Genomic DNA, 21057 nt, shown 5'->3' with positions numbered 1-21057 from the left:
CATGAGCATGGCTCTCTGTAGGGGCAACTTGCCAACACTTAGCCCCACTTCTAGCTCCAATTCCACTTCAGCAATGATAGAAAGGATACTCGGGGCTTCCACTTGGTGGTTGTATCAGAAGGCAGCTTCAGTAAACCCTGTTTTTCTATTTTACTGTCTTTGTCCAGTTTGCTTGCTGAACTGCTCCCAGGAGCTGTTGAAGAATCATCTGGAATTGTGGGAAGTTCAGAGAGAATGGTCACTGTCTGGCCACTCGGCTTGGTTTTATCAGAGGCAGTGGTGATATTTGATCAGGTCAACAAAGTGGCTGAAGCACAGGCCAGGGAGGCATTGACTTGAGTGAAACTGACAGTAGCAGCATGGGCAGCAGACCCTGCTATTGATGGCAGAGGATGTGGGGAGGCCAGCAAATGGTGGGACAGGCTCACAGATGCAGGTAGCTTTCGGTACCTAGATAGGTGCCAGTGCTACTGTGGGGCATTCTAGACTATGTGCCGCAATTGCCTTCACTGCATTGTGGGACTGGTTGACAGTAATCTTCCCAGTCTTTTGCAACAGGACCTTAGTCTGAGGACTTATTTGGATGTGAGCTGCTGACACTACAGTTCTAGGGACAACACTGGGTGTCCTAGCCACACCATTTCTCTGTAGCTTCTGGGCAGGTTCTCCTGTAGTGGAAGGACTTTCCTTTGTCACACCTTAACTTGTCTGACCCACAATAGATGAAGGAACTTTAATTTGGTAGCATTTGTCACTGCCCTTGTGACAAATGCCACATAATTGCAAAGGAAAAACCTAATATCAGTGGTATGCATTGATATCCCTTTGAAACAGCTATCCTGGAAATGCTGAAACACTAAAAATGTCTCTCTGATTCTCAGTTCCAACTTATCTTCTTCCTGGGAGTGTGTGGATAGGTAGCCACATACACACTGGGGTGAGTCTGATCCCAAAAATGTTCAATCTGTACAGTGGATCCTGCCATGGGTCTTGGTCCCTTTTCAGCAGCAGCAACACTAGCAGCACTACCTGATGGTGTAGAGATGAGGACAATGGCAGCCAAAAGATGGGGTGGTAGATGGGAGGTTTCACAGTTCTAAGGGCAGCTGGGTAGGGGACATCCAGTAGGAAAGTGAATGAGAAACCAGTTGTCATTGAGATGCTTGGAATGAGGTCACATTTAAATCATTGGTACTTATATAAACTTGAGGAGGGGCACGTCAGGAACCCCAGACAGTTCTCTGATCCTCCCAGAACCTGTGGGGTTGCTAGAGCTGATGAGGACAGGATGGTTGATATCCATGGAGTGGCCATTCTGGGATGCCTTGGAAGACTTGTTTGCCATGGTGAGGGAAGTAAAGAAGTGTGGCTTTTTGGTATTATTCTTGTTGTTGGAGAGATTTGGGGCAGTGCTGCTCTGGGCTGTTGCTAAGGGACATTCTCCAGCATCAACTCCTAGCATAGGAGGCTTATCCCAATCCATCAACTGTTTAGCATCTGAGTTAAACTCAATGTGGGAAATTGGAAATATGCCTAATTTGCCAATATTTGTGCAGCCCAATTTTCATCCACACTGTGGATCACAATCAGAAGAACATCCTTTGCAAACCAAAGGCAATGTTTGTCCACTTCCATGTATTTTACTTTAAAGTCAAGTAAACATTGTCAAACAGCTCAAGGGAAAAGTGTAAGAGTGTTTAGGGGTGAGAAAGAATCTTATTTAAGCAGTTTTGATGATACCCAGGAGTGATATTCAAAATATTTTGCAACTTCTTTGGAATAATTACTAGTAAATCAGAGTGGCTGGCAGCCACAGTGCTTGAAGTTTAGTGGTCTGAGTGATTTGTGGAGGAACCCTGGGGAGATCAAGTGATGTTTACCAAGAGGGATAGTTATTTTTCAGAGTAATAATCATTTTTATCATGAGATCCTTTACTAGTTATATTTGATTCATGGATGCTGCTATGACTCATAAGAATCATCTTTTGGACTACCTGAATGCCCATATCATCTCTCCTTGAGTTTTCTGATGTCTCCTTCAAGCTCCTTATGGTACTGTGATGGTGAAACTTTTTGTCAAGCAAATTGACATCTCTCAGTTAACAAGTTATGCATAGTAGTTTATCTGTAATGAAAATCCCCCATTTCCTAGGGTAATGTGTCAGAAAGTAAATACTTATTTATTTATTTATGTATGTATGTATTTATTTATTTATCTATTTATTTATTTATCTATTTATTTATTTATTTTTAGAAGGCTACCAGGGATTGAATTCAAGGGCACTCAACCACTAAGCCACATTTCCAGCCCTAATTTCTATTTTATTTATAGACAGCATCTCACTGAGTTGATTAGCACCTTGCTTTTTGTTGAAATTGGCTTTGAACTTACAATCCTTCTGTGTTAGCCTCCTGAGCTGCTGGGATTAGAGGAATGTGACACCATATCCGGCTCACTATTTTCTAAATATAGGATGCTACTGATTTCCTACAATACAATGCTTGCATTTTACAGAGAAAAATTGTTCAGTACTAGAATTTTTGTAGTAAATTAAATTACAAGTTGTAGAAAAGTGCACAAATAGCTGTTTCTTAAACTCTGGAAATGTGCAAGAAGTACATGGGACACTGCATCTTTCATCCTCTTCTCTGGTGATTTGGAGAATGATGATATGAAGGTGAAAAACTTTCTCACATTTAAATAAGTGGTAAGATCAGGTGCCCATGTCACAGAGTGGAAAGTCTCAAAGGTAATTTCCCTAGACATCACTTTTTAGCTGGGTGTGGTTCAGTTTCTTATTATTATTTGATATGCTGTCAAAGTTTCTTTGCTATATCTAAATCCTATAATAATTCAAAGAAAAATATTTTTTAAGAATTCTCACATTTTTCCCTATTTAAAAATGGGAAAAGAAGAGTGAGAACATATGGAACAGCATTTGATGTCTTTTCTGTCTGTTCGTTTAATGATGAGAATAACTCTATTAGTGAATATTACTATTAGTATTACTAAAGTATGGTTGAGATGCATATTCAGATGAAGAAAAGGCTCAGGAATTTGATTTGAAAGTAGGTAGCTTGATAAAGGTGTAGTAGATGCAAAGAAGCTACTCCCATTTTTTGACTTTTAAATCCAAATAGAAACAGCTCTGGCAAGTAAAGAGGAACTTGCAGCCTGGTTTTTGTTTGTTTTACTTCATAGCTAACAGGTTCTCTTGGTGTATGCAATTGAAGAAAATTGGTTTGAGTCTGAGAACTGTTGCTTTGTAGTGGTATGCCTTGACAGATAATATCTCTGAAACCTAGAATGATATGTGTTGCTATAATTGAATATCAAACTTGAAAAGACATTTATTAGCTCTTGGCTTTGGAAGTTCAAGAGCATATCACTGGCAACTGCTGAGTCATAATGGGTCATGAGGTGGTAGAAGATAGCACAAGGTGTTATAATTTTAGTCTGAAATGTCCCCTGAAGAGCTTGTACTATGTTGTTCTGCTTTGAGGCAGAGTCTCACTAAATTGCTTAGGACCTGGCTAAATTTCTGTGGCTGACCTTGAACTTGTGATACTCCTGCTTCTGCCTCCTAAATGCCTAGGATTGCAGGTGTGTGATCCTATGTCCAGTTGATAACTTGACTCTGACACAAGGATATACATTGTGAAATATTCACTGCAAACTAATTAACATTCATAAACTCACAAAATTACATTTGTCTAAAAGTTTCAAAATTTCCATGCCTTATCAAACAGGATAAGTGTTTTAGTTTGCATTGATACAGCTCTGGCCATAGAATTATGAACATCCTAATTATACATGGTGACATAATGCATTTGAACTTTATATGTATTTAGAGATATTTAGAAAAGCAGTGACTTCTAGTTGGTTCTTTCAACATTAGATCTGGCTTATTAACAATTAAGCAAAACTAGGAAGTAAAATAAATTTGGATGTTTTTTATTTAAATCAAGCAATGAACTCTTTCTATGAACAAAAAATAATAAACTGGTGATTTCAAATATAAGAAATTTTCAATTCCAAGGAAAATTTTAGAAATTATAAACCACCACTTAAGTTTACTTGATCCACGTTGTCCCTTATATCCTTTATTTGATGTCCACTTTCAAAAAATTAAAAATTGTATTCTACTATGGATTATGTCCCTTTTTTATTTTTTAATTAAATAGCATGTCATAAGGGTACAATATGCTTGTTCAAGCAAGGATTGAGTATGGGTAATTCCATGAGTTAAAATTATATTCCAATGAGTAGCAAATTGTGCAAAAGCACAGGGTATATACGCAGGGGTGTTATCTGTTTTTAAATAAGTAAGCTTGTACATAATGACAAAGAAGATAAATAAATGAGAATTTTAAACAGATAAATTTTATATCAATCTGCAGTAGCCCAAATAAACCCAGAATGATATTAGTGAAAATATGAAGAAAGGAATAAGGATGATGAGGGGGAAACTGGTTAACACCCATTTGCCTAAGAGCATTAGAATGTAGTCCTTGTTGGTTTACAGATTCTCACGGAGGGGCCCAGAAGTGTGTTCAGTGAGAGCAGTTTTTAACAGTGGTCTGAGCTTTCGGGGAAGAAATGGAAAACATCTTCATTCATGAGCAGAAAATCAATGATTTTTTTATTAGAAAATCCATGAGTTTTATAGCATTTGACACTAAAATTTTAACAACCTCACAGCTGTATCTGTGTGGGTGTTATTCTCTGTCAGAGTCCCAGGAATCTTGGTGTGGCTGTGCATATGAGCAAGGAATATGGGGGACCTTTGATGTTGTGAAAGATTCTTCAGGGTTTAAAAAATAAATAGTAAATTGAAATCCAAACAAGGGGACAAGACAATACAGAAATATGACAAAAAAGTTAAGCTATATATTCAGAATCTGTGGTAATGTTTAAAGTAGCAGAAAATAATCTCAGTTCCATGGTACTGGAGGTTAATTCAGCTTGCAGTGGAGAAATTTGAGACAGGATCCTGTTGTTTTTTTCACAACTGAGAAAGTAGTTGGATGTCCATTGTAATTTCTAGTTTATTTATTTGTAATTTCTAGTTTATTATTCCATACTAATGGAGATTAATCACAATTATGTTAAATTTAATCAATTTAATTTAATTGTAAAATAACAATATCAGAAAAATGTGATTAATAGTATTAATGATCTCTTCTCTGTTGAAGAAAAATTTAAGAACCAGTGGATATTATGTTTTATTTTAAACATTTTTTTAAATAAAGACTTTATTTTCTGGCCATCTAGAAATTTTTAAAAAATCAATTAAATGCAGAACTTTATTAGTCACTGGTGACTTACAAATTAAAACACAGTATGTCACATTTGCCCGAATCAGATGAATCACTAAGATAACAAAAGAAAAACTATAATAAACGTAAGTGAGGATATGGATAGATTAAAGTGTCCCCATGTTTCTAGTGGATTGAATTCTAATGTTTTGAAAAGCATTTGGTAATATTTACTAAAGTTCAAATATGTTTAACTGATGATCCAGAAATTTACTCTTAGAATATAAATAACAAAAATACTTACATGCAATTTACCCAAACACATTTACAACAGCAATCATAGGAGAATGTTTCTTTATAACTCCAAAGAGGAAGCAATGCAAATGCCTTTAGCATTGGTAAAACTCTTCAAGGCACAGCATATTTATAGGAAAAAAAAACACAATTGGAGACTATCAAAAGGAGATGAAGAGACTTGGGCTTCAGGTGGTGGGGCATGTGGATTCTTACAAATAATGTTGAACTTAAGAAATTACTTCTTTCACTATATAATTCCATATATATAAAATATAAAATGGATACAAAGAAATACATTCTTACATTGCTAATAGGGTCATTTTCAGAAGGATATGACAGGAAGGGAAAATGAGATTAGAGACTGAAACCTCAGCTCTAGTTCTTTTTTTGTTTGTTTCAGTTATATAATAAAGTAGAATGCATTTTTGCAGTTTGACATATAATACATAGATGGGATATAATTTCTCATTTTTCTGAGTGTATATGTTGCAGAATCATATTGGTCATGCAGTAACATATATACATAGAGTAAAATTGTCTGTTTCATTCTATTATCTTTTCTATACCCACATCCCCTCCCCTCTACCCCCATTACTTCCCTCTACTAAATCTGTGATAATACTGTTCTTCCCTATTGCCCCCTGCCTTATTGTGAATTAGTGTCTGCATATTAGAAAAAAATAGGAGTTTTTTTTTTGTTTGTTTTTTTGTTGCTGCTGTTGTTGTTTGTTTATTTTTGGATTGGCTTATTTTGCTTAGCATGATATTTTTCAACTTCAACCATTTTCTGGCAAATTCCATAATTTTACTCTTCTTTAAAGCAGAATATTGATATATTTCACATTCCCTTAACCATTCATCTATTGAGAGGCACCTAGGTTGGATCCCTAGTCTATCTGTTGTGAATTAAGGTGCTACAAACACTGATGTGACTTTACTACCGTATGCTGGTTTTAAGTCCTTTGGGTATAAACCAAGGAATGGGATAGCTGGGTCAAATGGTGTTTCCATTCCTAATTTTCTGAAAAATCTCCATGATTCTTTCCATACTGGTTGCACCAATTTGCAGTCCCACCAGCAGTGACTGAGTGTACTTTTTCACCACATCCTCACCAACATTTATTGTTGCCTGTATTATTGATGATTGCCATTCTGACAGGAGTGAGATGGTAATCTTTGATTTGCATTTCTCTAACTTCTAGAGCTATTGCACATTTTTTCACGTATGGAACTATTATATTTCTTCTTCTGTGAAGTGTCTTTTCAGTTCCTTAGCCAATTTATTGACTGGGTTATTTGGGTTTTTTTTTTTTTTGGTGTTAAGCTTTGTAGTTATTTATATATCCTTAAGGTCAATGCTCATCTTTCTCTAAGGAGTTAATTCTTTGAAGTTTGGAGACCATCACCTACGAAGAAGAAATTGAGGGTGATCTGCCAGGGTTTGTGCAACATTGGAGGACATGGTCTGCCTCTAAGGGCTTTGATATTTCTAGGCTGGAGGACTACAGCTTGTGAAAACTCTGCCTGCCAGTGGAAGAAGTGAATTGAGATTCATCTTAAAATTCCAGTTTCACTAATGATTCTCCTCACATCTGAAGGTAACCATGCCAATTGATGTACATGCCCATTTCTTGACTGGAAGTCATCTCCTGGTATGTGCATGTATTTCAACATCATGTTGTACCCCTTGAATATAAACCATTTTATCAATTATGTCTCAGTAAATTTGAAAAAACAAACTTGCATATATATATATATATATATATATATATATATATATATATATATATATATATGATTTAATGTATCTAAATGCCAAGAAAATATTTGCTGCTCCATATCTAGTACCTGAGTAATTCGGAAACAGGGCTGTAGCCAAGGTCAAGGCAATGATATGACCTGCCAGCCTCCTCAGTGTGCTACAGGACCACATCTCTAGTGCAGGTGGTTACCTAGAGGTGTACCTGGAACTTCCCATGTCCCATTTAGCAGAAGCCAGGCTGTCAAATGTTGCTGGTCGTGGGTCCTAGAAAGGTGGCAAGAACATGGATCCACCCTGGCTCTCCCTGTTCTCCCTGGTAACTGAGCCTCAGAACCCACAGTGGCTCTCCAAGATGTTGCTGCCTTGGTGAGAAGAAGAGTTGGAATCCACAGGTCTCTGACTCACTGCATGCTAAGCATCTCTATGCTCTTGGCTGGATCTGCTCTGCTCCCTCTTGTCAGAAAATTCTGGACCTCCTGCTTGCTATGGCCTACTGAGGTGGCTCCTTAGTCCGGCTTTAAGGAGAAGGTGCATTGATTTGTTTCCTACCTAGAGGCACTGTGAAACTTTTAATTTTATTTTCTTCTCTTCTCTGGCTACTAGGAATCCCATTGACTTGCATTTGATGGTTAGAGGGTCTCCAGATACTCTTCATTATTATTGTTTTTATTATTTTCATTTTGTCTTAGTTTCTGTCTTTATAATTTCATGTTACTGAAATATATATATCTGCATATAACTTCAAATGAAATTTTAAAAAAATTAATTTTCTGGAGTGGTGGCAGGTTAAGGGCATAGCTCTTCAAGGGAGAATTATATATTTTTATGAAATGCCATGACTTCACTTTAAAATGAGGTTGAATAAAATTAAGCGATAAGTCAGTTAATTTTTGTCACTTGAAAATAAATCACTCTCTTTTCTTTTGAATGTTGGCTATTTGTTAAGCTTCCATTATACTGAGGAGAAATGGGAATACTGTGGAAGCAAACACAGGACCTGAGCCATAGTGAGTGACCCTCCAGCCACAGAGGGCCCTGGTACTTTGTGGACAATAGTGTGGGACCACTGGGCTGGTGGGTGGGGCAGGAAGAACCCCTCCTGCACTTGTCTCCTTCAAGATTATCTGTTCCATCACAATGAATAAGTGTAATGAGTAACTAAGATCATGTTTGGCATAGGAGCCCATTTTTAGCAATCCAGATGTATAAGTAGTTTTATAAGAGTTCCTCTCCATTCTCTGTGTCAGTCCCTGGGTTTCATAGGCATATTAGCCTGACATCTGGAGTGGGGTTCGTGTGAGGAGGCAGAATAGGGGCCTATGAGTACACTTTTCAGGGCCCCTGAGCAGTTTCTGAGAAACATCCACCCCATGCTTGCCATCCTGCTCCAGAGCCTTCTGGGACACACTATCATTCAAATGCACTTCAAATGCCTGCTAAATTTGTTATTTACTAAGGGAGTACTTAGCTCATCGAAGCCTGCATATAACTTCAAATGAAATAAAAGAAAACCTAATTTTCTGGAGGGGTGGCAGGTTAAGGGCATAGCTCTTCAAGGGTGAGTTATGCCCTTGACTCTGTTCTAATGGCAGCTTGAGCCTGAGGAGCATTCTTCTTGAGTGAGATCCCTGCTAGTTGCCTTGTTAAGAGTGAAAATCATGAAGGGACAGGGCTATGTGTCTTTCAGAAGGAGGGCCATTTCACTGTCACCCTGACACCGGATGAGTGGATTCACCAGCCAAGTTTCTGGCACATGCAAGCTATTGCCACATCCAATGAGGGAGTCCTCTCTCACCTCTTCATGTCCCATATGGACAGGACAGTGGAGAAGAGTTGTACCATAGCCCAGGGGGCTTTGAGGCTTCTGTGCCCTTCTGTGCTCATTTCACAGGAGAGATAGATAGCCACACAGAGTGGCTGGTGGAGTTAGAGCCTTAAATGGCACTCAACATCCACATTGGGCCCTGGCTAAACCAGGGACTCCTAGGTGACCTTGGAATAGGTGGTTTCTGTGACTTCCTTTCTTCATCTCAAAAAGTGGAAGACTTAAATGGTAATTTCTAGGTTTCCTCTAGGTCTAAAAATCACCCCTCTACCCCAGGGAACATGGATATTGGAAGTTACCTGGGGTCATCAAGACTGCAGGCTGTGGAGGGTCTTGGCCAGGTTTGAATCCTGGCACTTTGGCCTCCTCTTCAAATCTCATTAAGTTAATCTCCATAAGCCTCGGATCTCATGTATGTAAAAATAGAATGCTGCACATATGTGGATCCTTGGGAGGTTTAAGGAAAGACAATGGGTGAAAGATGCATTTCTAGCCACACAGCCTTCCTCCTGAGGCCATGAAGGCAGTTCACAGGTGATATGCTTAGATGAGGAGGGCTATAACTCATGGGTGGGCCAATGTGTCTGATGGATTAATAATAAGAAAGCACTACTGGATGGTAATTTAGGTGGATGTGGCTAGACAAAATAATTCACTATGCATGTGTCCTTAGATAATATCTGTCCCTTGCAACCTTCCTTTCTCTTTTTATCTCTCTATTATTATTATTATTATTATTATTATTATTATTATTATTAGTGCTGGGGATTGAACCTAGGACCTTGTGCAAAGGAGGCATTACTTTACCAACTGAGCTATAGTTGCCAGCCCCCTCTCTCCCTATCTCTCTGCTTCCTGGCTGCCATGAACCCAGCAACTTTCCTCCATGACACCCTTCTACCATGATGTTCTGCCTCACCTTAGACCTGGAGCAGTGGACTGGGCCAAACATGGTCAAAATCTCAGAAACCATGATCTTAAAATAAACTTTTACTCCTCTAAGTGGATTCTGTCAGGTATTTTGGTCATGGTGATGACATATGACTAACACAATGATTATTATGGGCAAGGTGGGGTAAATGTTTTCTGGAGCTCACCATGAAGGACATGCCTAAGACATCTCTCTGATAAAATACTGATGGATGCATTTTACCATGAGGCAGAGCCAGGCAGAGAGTCCTAGCCATTTGTTGAGTAGGGATTTCTGCCCAGTGTTTATAAGTGAGAGGTGAGAGTATTCTGGTGAGCAGAGGGTGACAGGAGAGCCAGCTGCTTGGTTTAGGGTTGAGTATTAGATGACTGAGCTCAGATGAAATATAATGCCAGTGAGAGAACCCCACAGGTATGAGGACACTGAAGGAGGAGAACAAAACCTGGACAAACCCAGAAGGTGACCCTTCTCCAAGGCTGAAGGACATGCCTCAGGGGAGGCATCAAAGGAATCATGTAAATGGCCAGGATGGGCCTTCTGGAGTTCATGTAAGTATACATGAGTATATATTATGGGGACACCTGTGTGAGGAGGGGGCTAGGTGCCCAGGGTCCTGCTGCACTGACATGGGGTGTTATGTCCTATAAGGTCCTGGTTTTCTTTTCTGTGGATAGTAGCTTGGAAGGGGGCTTGCTGTGTCATCTGGTAGTTGTGTTTGGTATTTTGAGGCTCTTATGCCATGTTCCCTGGTCCTCACCTGCTACAAAGGCAGGGTTGCCTTCTCTCTGCCCTCTGGTAGAAACCACCCTAACAGGCAGAAGGCGTTCTCTCTCTTGTGGGGCGATTTGCGTGTCTTTGATGGTTAATCACCCAGGGAAACTTTTCTGATCTCATTTTATGTATGGCAAATGTGGTCTCCAGTTCTATCTTCTTTCTAGATTTTTCCACCCTTCAGATTCACTTCCTCCTTTTTTTACCTCAGGGGGGATCATTCCATTTTGCACCATAAAACTAATACTTTTTGCTTCCATTTCTCTATGTTCCTTTACTTATATCTTTTGTTTTGAGAAATATAATATTCCAAGTGGTAATGAACACACTAATGGGTTCCCACTTGCCTTATGTGCAGTTTAATTTAGAAACCAAAGCCTTCTAAATAGATATATGCATCTATAAATAGCACACAAATAGCACACAATAATTATGTTTTGATGACTCATGCTGTAAACACTGTTCCATGGTTTAGTTTTTCCCTCAGTATCTAATTTTGCAACCCCTTCATTCTGTGCTGTGCTGTAGATGTGATATGTAATTATGGCTCCAGCTGCCCCTGTCGCATGGTCCCAAATCCTTACTGCAGTCATCCTTCTCCAACTTGGGTTGCTTCCTCTGCCCTGTCTGTTTGGTTCATGCTCCATTGTACATGTTACAATACAACATTGTGTAATTACATAAATATGGTTCTTCTTTCTCTTAGACTGTAAATTCCTTTGAGACAGAAACCCTATTTGGGTTTTCTCTGCATTTCAGCACTTGATAAGCTTGTAACCCACACCGCCCACAGTCAACTAAATGCTGGACATGTGGCCAGGCAGTATGGTAGCCTCTCCAAGGACAAGCTGCACCAGACTAGGGAAGTGATTTTCCACTTAGGAGTGAATTTTTCCTCGGGAGCTCATGCTTAGTTTCAGAGGACTGTGCAGAGATGGAGGGGTCTTTGACCTGCACTGTGCAGCTGGAGGATATGACTGAAGATTGTGTAAATTTGTCTGATTTTATGGAGAAACTGAATTTAAATTTTCATTTAATTTTAGTTAATTTAAATTTAAATAGTTATGTGTGGCTTGTGGCAGGATATAAGAGCAGATGATGACTGCTGATAGAAAAAAAAAAAAGTAGTTTCTGTTGTTGATGTTCTGTCCTTAAATTATCATCCTGATACTTAGGATTAATGAGTAATTTAGCAAACATTTAGTAAGGAGACAAAGTAGCATACAGTGTTCTGGGTTTCTTCATCTCTGTGGTGAAGCCTATGGTGCCTCTTGATAGGACTGTGGATGAGAAAATATATCTCTGCAAAGCCCTTCAGCAATTGCTCATCAAAAATGTTAGCATTCTTCTTCTAAGAACATGGTTCTTAGTGTGTAGTGGGCAGGGGAGATGTCATCTGACCTACAGCTTCTGCACTTGATTCTTGAGAGAACAGAGTGGACTGTTGAAGCCAGGGCACCCCATTCCAACTGTGTTCCTCACACAATTTTGTGTTAATTGCTGGTTTTCCAGCTTGAGTCCTGCTGCCCACTGCCTGAGAGTGCCAGACGTTTCGCACCCTGAATTGTGGTCTGAGTACCTCACTCCTTTTTGGCCGTTTTAAAAGGTTTCAGGACTTATGATCTGTGTCTGGCTGCTCACTGGCTCCCTCTTTGATTCAGCATATCACAGGAGACATTGACCAAATCCCAGATATGGTCTTGCTGCTTTGCTGCCAAGCTCACCCAGGGTTCCTTCTTTCCTAGAGGTTAAAACCCACTTTTATGGACTTGGGGGCAGCCAGTCAGTCAGTAACTTCCTCTCCCTTATGGGGTTCTGCTAACTTGTGCCCTTGCCACTGGGGTCCAGTATGTGCTCAGCTCCCCCACATGGTGCTCTTGCTGATTGCTCTTCACATCAACAATGCCTTCATTCTCTTTTTCTGCCTTACACAGGTGGCCATGTCCCCTGGTTCTCCTTTCTTCCAGAGCGGTGACCCCAGTGCTCAAACAAACACTGCCTCCATATGGAGAAGGCCCAGCCTCCTCACAGCCCATACACCTGTTTCTTCTTGAGTTTGTGTCTGGCAGTATTTACAGTGCTTCTATCCAGGGGTTTGCTTTCTAGACTTTAAAACACAGGAATAAAGTAGTGGTGTCTTGAATATCTGTGTCCCTACAGCACCACTAAACCAAGCATGGCAGAAAATGAAGATTTGTTAAAACAAATGAGAAATTTAACAACAGCCTCTCAGTGTCAGGATTTGGGTTCTTCTAAAGCAGGGTCCTTTCCTAAGGAGAAGGACCCATAGACGCTCAAAATGCTTAAGTTTCCCCAGAGAAGTTCTTTGTGTATGAAACCATAGAATGTATCTCTTCTTCACAAAATTGCAGATCTGTGTAACAAGGACATTTAAATAGTTGACAAGTGAGGATGGCCACTGTGGAGAGCACAGCCCCCACTCATGATTCCTGCAAGCTAACACTTGGAAACATGGGCTGCTTCTCCTGTTATTGGTGAAAGACAGCATCAGCTCGTGCTTCACTGAGCACATATGCAGTTTGTTAAGCTTGCAGCCCAAGACAGACTTTAAAGTGAAATTTACCTTGTTGATTTCACTTTGAATTTGCTTCAGACTTAGGTGCAGTGTTGACATTTCTAAGAAAACAACCTGCTTTTCTTCCCAGTTTGGGGCAGTGAAGTGGGGATAGATTGCTGGTTAGCAGAGCTGTCAGAAATGTCTTTACCAGATATCCTGATGGCATGACTCTGCACAAGGTGCCACAGGGCTTAATAAGAATGATGCAGTGAGCCACTGCCTGCATCTGCATGGTAGACAGCCTGCAAGACCTGGAGAAGAGGCCTAGCAACCCGCCAGCCCAGGAGACAGACCACCCCAATTGGAGGAGGGGCCCAGCTGCTGCCTGTGCCTGCATGGTAGGCAGACCACACGACCTGGAGAACGGGCCCAGCAGCCTGCCAGTGTGCTAGACAGACCACTCCAATTGGAGAAGGGGCCCTGCCACCCCCCTGTGAGGTCACTTGTTCAAGCTCTTGACAAATAAGGTTTCCCCAACATCCCTACCTCATCAAATACCTTTTGAGAAAACTGATGGAACTCATCTTGCAAAATCCCACCAACCCTTAAAATCCACCAACCAGATGGTGTGGCTACCAGTGTGGTTCTGCAGCAGATCAGGTACCTGGTTTACATCTCAGAGAATAAGAATAGAAAGGCCACAGGTGAAAGCTCAAGTCCTCTCACACTGACTACCACCACCATCCTGAACCCAGAGACTCAAGCTAGGAAAAGACAACATCACCAACTGGAAGAAATGAGAACAGAGTCCTGAGAGACATTTTTTTTTCTTTCTTTTTCTCTCTCCTCTCTATCTTTTCAGCCATTCACCCAGTCTCCTCTACCCTTCCCCCTCTGGCCCTCAAAACCTCAACATATGTGAAGCCAAAAATTGTGCACAAAAAAAAAGGTCTTTACCAACTAAATCACCAGAATAATATACTATAGAGGAATTGCATATGCCCCACCTCCCTCCCACCCTTTTATTTCTTTTCTTTTTTCTCATATTTTCTTTTTCCTGCTCTCTTTTTTCTCTTCCTTTCCTTGTTATTTGTTTTTGTCCCTCTTACTCCCTCTATCCCACTTGCAACCCCCTAAATTTTATTATTCATAAGGAGGATAATCTTATAAATACAGATAGGAATTTGAATCTATACATTCTTCCATAAATTACCCATCTATTGGTTAGAGCATTCCAAAGTTACTAAGTAAGATTAACCCCATACCCTCACTCCTTTCCCCATAAACATAGCATCCTATACCTGAAATTCAGTTTTCTTCAAAACGGTATGCCTTTCATGAAACTAATGACTATATTTATAAATGATAATCGAAATCAACATTTGTAGACATGGAGTCTAGCTATAAATGTAGTAATAAGGAAAACGTGTGCTTAGATGATGTACTATTTATATTCAGAACTGTTAACATTGTCTTTCTCCACAAAAGGGAGACTTTGTAACTATACAAGAGCAATATGAATATATAGGGGGAAAAATCAATAACACAGCAGTTTCACAAAACAGAAAGAAACGCGAGCAGTATAAAAAGACAAGGAAAGAAAGGACCATAAGCAATGCAGGCCAACTCAAATGTAGAAGAGGTAATATCTGCATCAGATGGAATGTCAGATAAAGAATTCAGGATATACATGCTTCAGATAATCTGGAGTCTTAGGAAGACATTAGACAGCAAAATCAGACAATGAAAGATCACTTTGACAATGAATTACATAAACAAATCCAAGAAGCAAAAGATCAACTATACAGATAGAGGTTATAAAAAACAAACAAAAATCCTAGAAATGCAGGAAGCATAAACCAAATTAAAAACTCAAATGAGAGTACTACCACCATAGTAGAACACTTAGAAGATAGAACATCAGAAAATGAATACAAAGTATTTCAACTTGAAAAGTACATAGACAACTCAGACTGTTAAGAAACCATGAGCATAACATCCAAGAAATATGGGATAACATAAAGAGACCAAACTTAAGAGTCATTGGGATACAGGAAGGTATAGAGTTCCAAACCAAAGGAATGAGCAATCTGTTCAACAAAATAATATGAGAAAACTTCCTAGACTTGAAGAATGAAACAGAATCCCAAATCCTAGAAACCTACAGGATGCCAAATGTGGAAAATCATAAGAGATCCACACCTAAACACATTATAATGATGATACCCAACATACAGAATAAGGAGAGAAATGTAAAAGCTACAAGAGAAAGAAAGCATATTATATTTAGGGGTAAACCAATCAGGATAACAGCTGATCTTACAACACAGACTCTGAAAGCTAGAATATCCTGAAATAATATATTTCAAACACTGAAAGAAAATGGATTCCAACCATGAATTGTGTATCCAGCGAAATTAAGCTTCAGGATGGAAAATGAAATTAAAACCTTCCAAGATTAAAAAAAAAAAAAAGTTAAAAGAATTTACACCTAGAAAATCAGCTCTTCAAAACATCCTCGGCAAAATATTACAGGAAGAAGAAATGGAAAATAAAAATGAAAACCAACAGTGGGAGTTAGTACAGTAAATGGAAAAAATAATTAAAGAGAAAAAAAAACATGTTAAGTAACATAAATAAACAATTATGGCTGGAAGAACAATCCATATCTCATTAATAACCCTAAATGTTAATGCTTAAACTCAACAATCAAGAGACACAGGCTAGTAGATTGGATAAAAAATATCCAAAAATATACTACCTACAGGAGATGGATGTGATAGGAAAAGACATACATAGACTGAAGGTGAAAGGTTGGGAAAAATGATATCACTCAAATAGACCTCAGAAACAAGCAGAAGTGTCCATATTAAAAGTTGGTTCTGTGAAAAATTAAATAAGATTGACAGAACCTTAGCCATGCTAATGAAGAGAAGAAGAGAGAGAACTCAAATTACTAGCATACAGGATGAAAAAGGCAATATCACAACAGACACTTCAGAAATACAGAAGATAATCAGAAATTATTTTGAATCCTTATACTCCAATAAAATAGAAGATAGTGAAGGCATCCATAAATTTCTTAAGTCATATAATCTGCCCAGATTGAGACAGAAGGATATAGACAACCTAAACAGACCAATATCAATGGAGGAAATAGAAGAAACCATCAAAAGATTACCAGCTAAGAAAAGCCCAGGACCAGATGGGTATACAGCAGAGTTTTACAAAACCTTTAAAGAGGAAATAATACCAATACTTTTCAAGCTATTTCAGGAAATAGAAAAAGAGGGAGAACTTCCAAATTCTTTCTACAAGGCCAACATCACCCTGATTCCTAAATCAGACAAAGACACTTCAAAGAAAGAAAACTAAAGACCAATATCTCTAATGAACATAGATGTAAAAATCCTCAATAAAATTCTGGCAAATTGGATACTGAAACACATCAAAAAGATCATGCATCATAATCAAGTAGGACTCATAACTGGGATGCAATGCTGTTTCAATTTACAGAAATCAATAAATGTTATTCACCACATCAATAGACTTAAATATAAGAACCATATTATCATCTTGATAGATGCAGAAAAAACATTTGACAATGTACAGCATCCCTTTATGTTCAAAACTTTAGAAAAACTAGGGATAACAGGAACATACCTTAATATTGTAAAAGCTATCTATGCTAAGCCTCAGGCTAGCATCCTTCTGAAGGGAGAAAAATTGAAGGCATTCCCTCTAAAATCTGGAACAAGACAGGGATGCCCTCTCTCACCACCTCTGTTCAACATAGTTCTCAAAACATTGGCCAGAGCAATTAGACAGATGAAAGAAATTAAAGGGATAAAAATAGGAAAAGAAGAACTTAAATTATCACTATTTAAGAAGACATGATTCTATACCTAGCAGACCCAAAAGGACCTACAAAGAAACTACTAAAGCTAATTAATGAATTCAGCAATGTGGCAGGATATAAAATCAACATGCATAAGTCAAAGGCATTCCTGTATATCAGCGACAAATATTCTGAAATGGAAATGAGGACAACCACTCCATTCACAATATCCTCAAAAAAATAAATAAATAAAATAAAATAAAGTACTTGGGAATCAACCTAACAAAAGAGGTGAAAGACTTATATAATGAAAACTACAGAACCCTAAAGAGAGAAATAGAAGAAGATCTTAGAAGATGGAAAAATATACCCTGTTCATGAATAAGCAGAACTAACTCATCAAAATGGTAATATTACCAAAAGTTCTCTATAGGTTTAATGTAATGCCAATCAAAACCCCAAAGGCATTTCTTGTAGAAGTAGATAAAGCAATTATGAAATTCATATGGAAAAATAAAAGACTCAAAATAGCAAAATCAATTCTAAGCAGGAAGTGTGAATCAGGATGTACAGTGATACCAGACTTCAAACTATAATACAGAGCAAGAGTAACCAAAAATCATGGTATTGGTACCAAAACAGGTGGGTGGACCAATGGTACAGAATAGAGGAAACAGAGACCAATCCACAAAATTACAACTATCTTATATTTGATAAAGGGGCTAAAAGCATGCAGTGGAGGAAGGATAGCATCTTCAACAAATGGTGCTGGGAAAACTGGAAATCCATATGCAACAAAATGAAACTTAATCTCTATCTCTCTCACCCTGCACTAAAGTTAACTCAAAATGGATCAAGGAGCTTGATATCAAATCAGAGACTCTGTGTCTGATAGAAGGAAAAGTTGGCTATGACCTACATACTGTGGGGTCGGGCTCCAAATTCCTCAATAGGACACCCATAGCACAAGAGTTAACATCTAGAATCAACAAATGGGACTTACTCAAACTAAAAAGTTTTTTTTTTCTCAGCAAAAGAAACAATAAGAGAGGTAAATAGGGAGCCTACATCATGGGAACAATCTTTACTCCTCACACTTCAGATAGAGCCCTAATATCCAGAGTATATAAAGAACTAAAAAAATTAGACAGTAAGACAACACATAACCCAATCAACAAATGGGCCAAGGACCTGAACAGACACTTCTCAGAGGAGGACATACAATCAATCAACAAGTACATGAAAAAATGCTCACCATCCCTAGCAGTCAGAGAAATGCAAATCAAAACCACCCTAAGATACCATCTCACTCCAGTAAGATTGGCAGCCATTATGAAGTCAAACAACAACAAGTGCTGGCGAGGATGTGGGGAAAAGGGTACACTTCTACATTGTTGGTGGGACTGCAAATTGGTGCAGCCAATTTGGAAAGCAGTATGGAGATTTCTTGGAAAACTGGGAATGGAACCATCATTTGACCCAGCTATTCCCCTTCTCGGTCTATTCCCTAAAGACCTAAAAAGAGGATGCTATAGGGACACTGCTACATCGATGTTCATAGCAGTACAATTCACAATAGCAAGACTGTGGAACCAACCTAGATGCCCTTCAATAGACGAATGGATTTTTAAAAATGCGGCATTTATACACAATGGAGTATTACTCTGCATTAAAAAAATGACAAAATCATAGAATTTGGAGGAAAATGGATGGCATTAGAGCAGATTATGCTAAGTGAAGTTAACCAATCCCTAAAAATCAAATGTCAAATGTCTTCTTTGATATAAGGAGAGCAACTAAGAACAGAGTAAGGAGGAAGAGCATGGGAAGAAGATTAATGTGAAACAGGGATGGGAGGTGGGAGGGAAAGGGAGAGAGAAGGGTAACTGCATGGAAATGGAAGGAGACCCTAATTGTTATACAAAATTATATACAAGAGGATGTGAGGGGAAGGGGAAAAAAACAAGGGGGAGAAATGAGTTACAGTAGATGGGGTATAGATAGAAGATGGGAGGGGAGGGGAGCAGAGGATAGTAAAGGCAGCAGAATACAACAGACACTAGTATGGCAATATTTAAAAGAGTGGATGTGTAACCGATGTGACTCTGCAGTCTGTATACAGGGTAAAAATGGGAGTTCATAACCCACTTGAATCAAATGTGTGATATATGATATGTCAGGAACTATGTAATGTTTTGAACAATCAATAATAAAAATTTAAAAAAAAGATGCACTGACACCCACCACAACATTAGAGATGGTTTGATAAGCCATTGCTTACAGGGAGTGGATTAAACTACAAAACAAGTGTTGAGTTCTGATCTGTGACCAAAAATTGTAATGGAACAGAAGCTAAGAAGAGTTTGAATTGACTACAAATGGAAATATTAAAATCCAGCTGTTTCTGGTTTCTATATTGGGAAATTAAACTAGCTCATTATAAGCTTGTGGATGAGACTGCACAGAGGGGAATTTTTCAGAGCTGCAATGAACAGTCAGGTGGGGTTTGGATATCTTGGGGGAGCTAATGTTTTTATTCATGGTGAGATATCCTTCCTTTGATTTTCATTGCTGTTTTTGTATCAAGGGGGGATTATTGCTACTGCTTGACAGTGACAATGACATTCCCCTGGGGTTTATACTTTAATTTATGTTGATACAAAAGGACTTTAGCAGGAGATTAAAGAGAATAGCATCCTTGCAGAAACTGGAAAATGGAAAGGAGCAAGGTTAGAGAGGGATGGCCCCATAGCTGTGGCCACACAGCAAACCCTGGTGAAAGCTGTTTCTTCTGAGGCATGGTACCTGTAATGTACCAAGAGTAGCAGTAGGGAAACCTCATAGTACTGGCACATTTGGTGATGTTAACATATTTTGTGGTGTATTAATACCTTAAATTAACATGTTAACATTTCTCCTAAACTGGGAAAGCCAATAGTGCAACGTGGTATTTTTTCTTTTAAAAAGCCCTTGATAAACAGGCAACACTCAGTAAACATGTTCTGGAAGATATGAATGAGGCAATCGCACTTGCTGTTCATCTGGGCCTAAGATAAGTATCATATATTGATTTTCCAATATAGAGTGCATGCCTGCATCTTTATTGTTACCAGCCATGCTGATGGAAGTTTTCCTTTGTGTTGTGCTTTTTTAAGACTCCAAATATTTTGCCTAGATATTCACTCTGTACTTCATAACACAAGTGGAGTTTGGTTATGTTACTCTCATTTTAAACATTAGAAGACTAGAGTAGCAGGAGTTTTGGGGTTGTTACTGAGACCATGGTGAGAGTCTTAGAATTGGGAGCCAACTGTTTCTAGGCTAAAGCTAAAGAAATTTTTTCAGTCAGTGCATAAGAAGACTCCAGCAAGGAAGATGGAAGGATGCAGATGGACAGCATTACTTATACAGTGCTGTGCAGCTTTCAGGCTCTTGAGTGACTTTCCTGTTCCTTATCTTGGGGAAGTGAGCATGGATGTTGTGCTCTTTGGTTTTGGTGTACAAGCATCTTCCTGGATGGCTGTCCTCATCAAGCCCTCCTGGCCCTTCAGAATAGCAGGGAGAATATGAGGGAGAGTCTCCCTTTTGTCCACACTGTTGGGAGCCCTCACCTCCTACAGGGAGCCATCCTGTGCTCAGGCCAGCTGTGCTCTTTGTATGAAACTCCCAGTCTGGCTCATGAGGATACAGTCCTGCACCTTTTTGTTTTTCTTTGTTTTTTTTTTCTATTCTTTTTGATATATAAATTGTTTGGATCTGCACACAGTACAGAAATTTCTCATATCCCCAATAAGAGGTGCCCATCATACATGAGTGGGTATATTTTTCACTATGCTGAGTCTATGCGGAAGCAATA

At 38.9% G+C, this 21057-nt stretch overlaps 1 pseudogene; it reads right to left on the bottom strand.

Annotated features, from left to right (window-relative positions):
- Positions 1–450: 450 nt before the first annotated feature.
- LOC113199490 (E3 ubiquitin-protein ligase SH3RF1 pseudogene) lies at positions 451–1647 on the bottom strand (annotated as a pseudogene).
- Positions 1648–21057: the final 19410 nt, after the last annotated feature.

This window comes from Urocitellus parryii, chromosome Y (genome assembly GCF_045843805.1).
Source record: "Urocitellus parryii isolate mUroPar1 chromosome Y, mUroPar1.hap1, whole genome shotgun sequence".
NCBI classification, from domain to species: Eukaryota; Metazoa; Chordata; class Mammalia; order Rodentia; family Sciuridae; genus Urocitellus; species Urocitellus parryii.
Note: the sequence above shows the minus strand (reverse complement) of the source record. Positions and strands in the feature narration are given on the sequence as shown.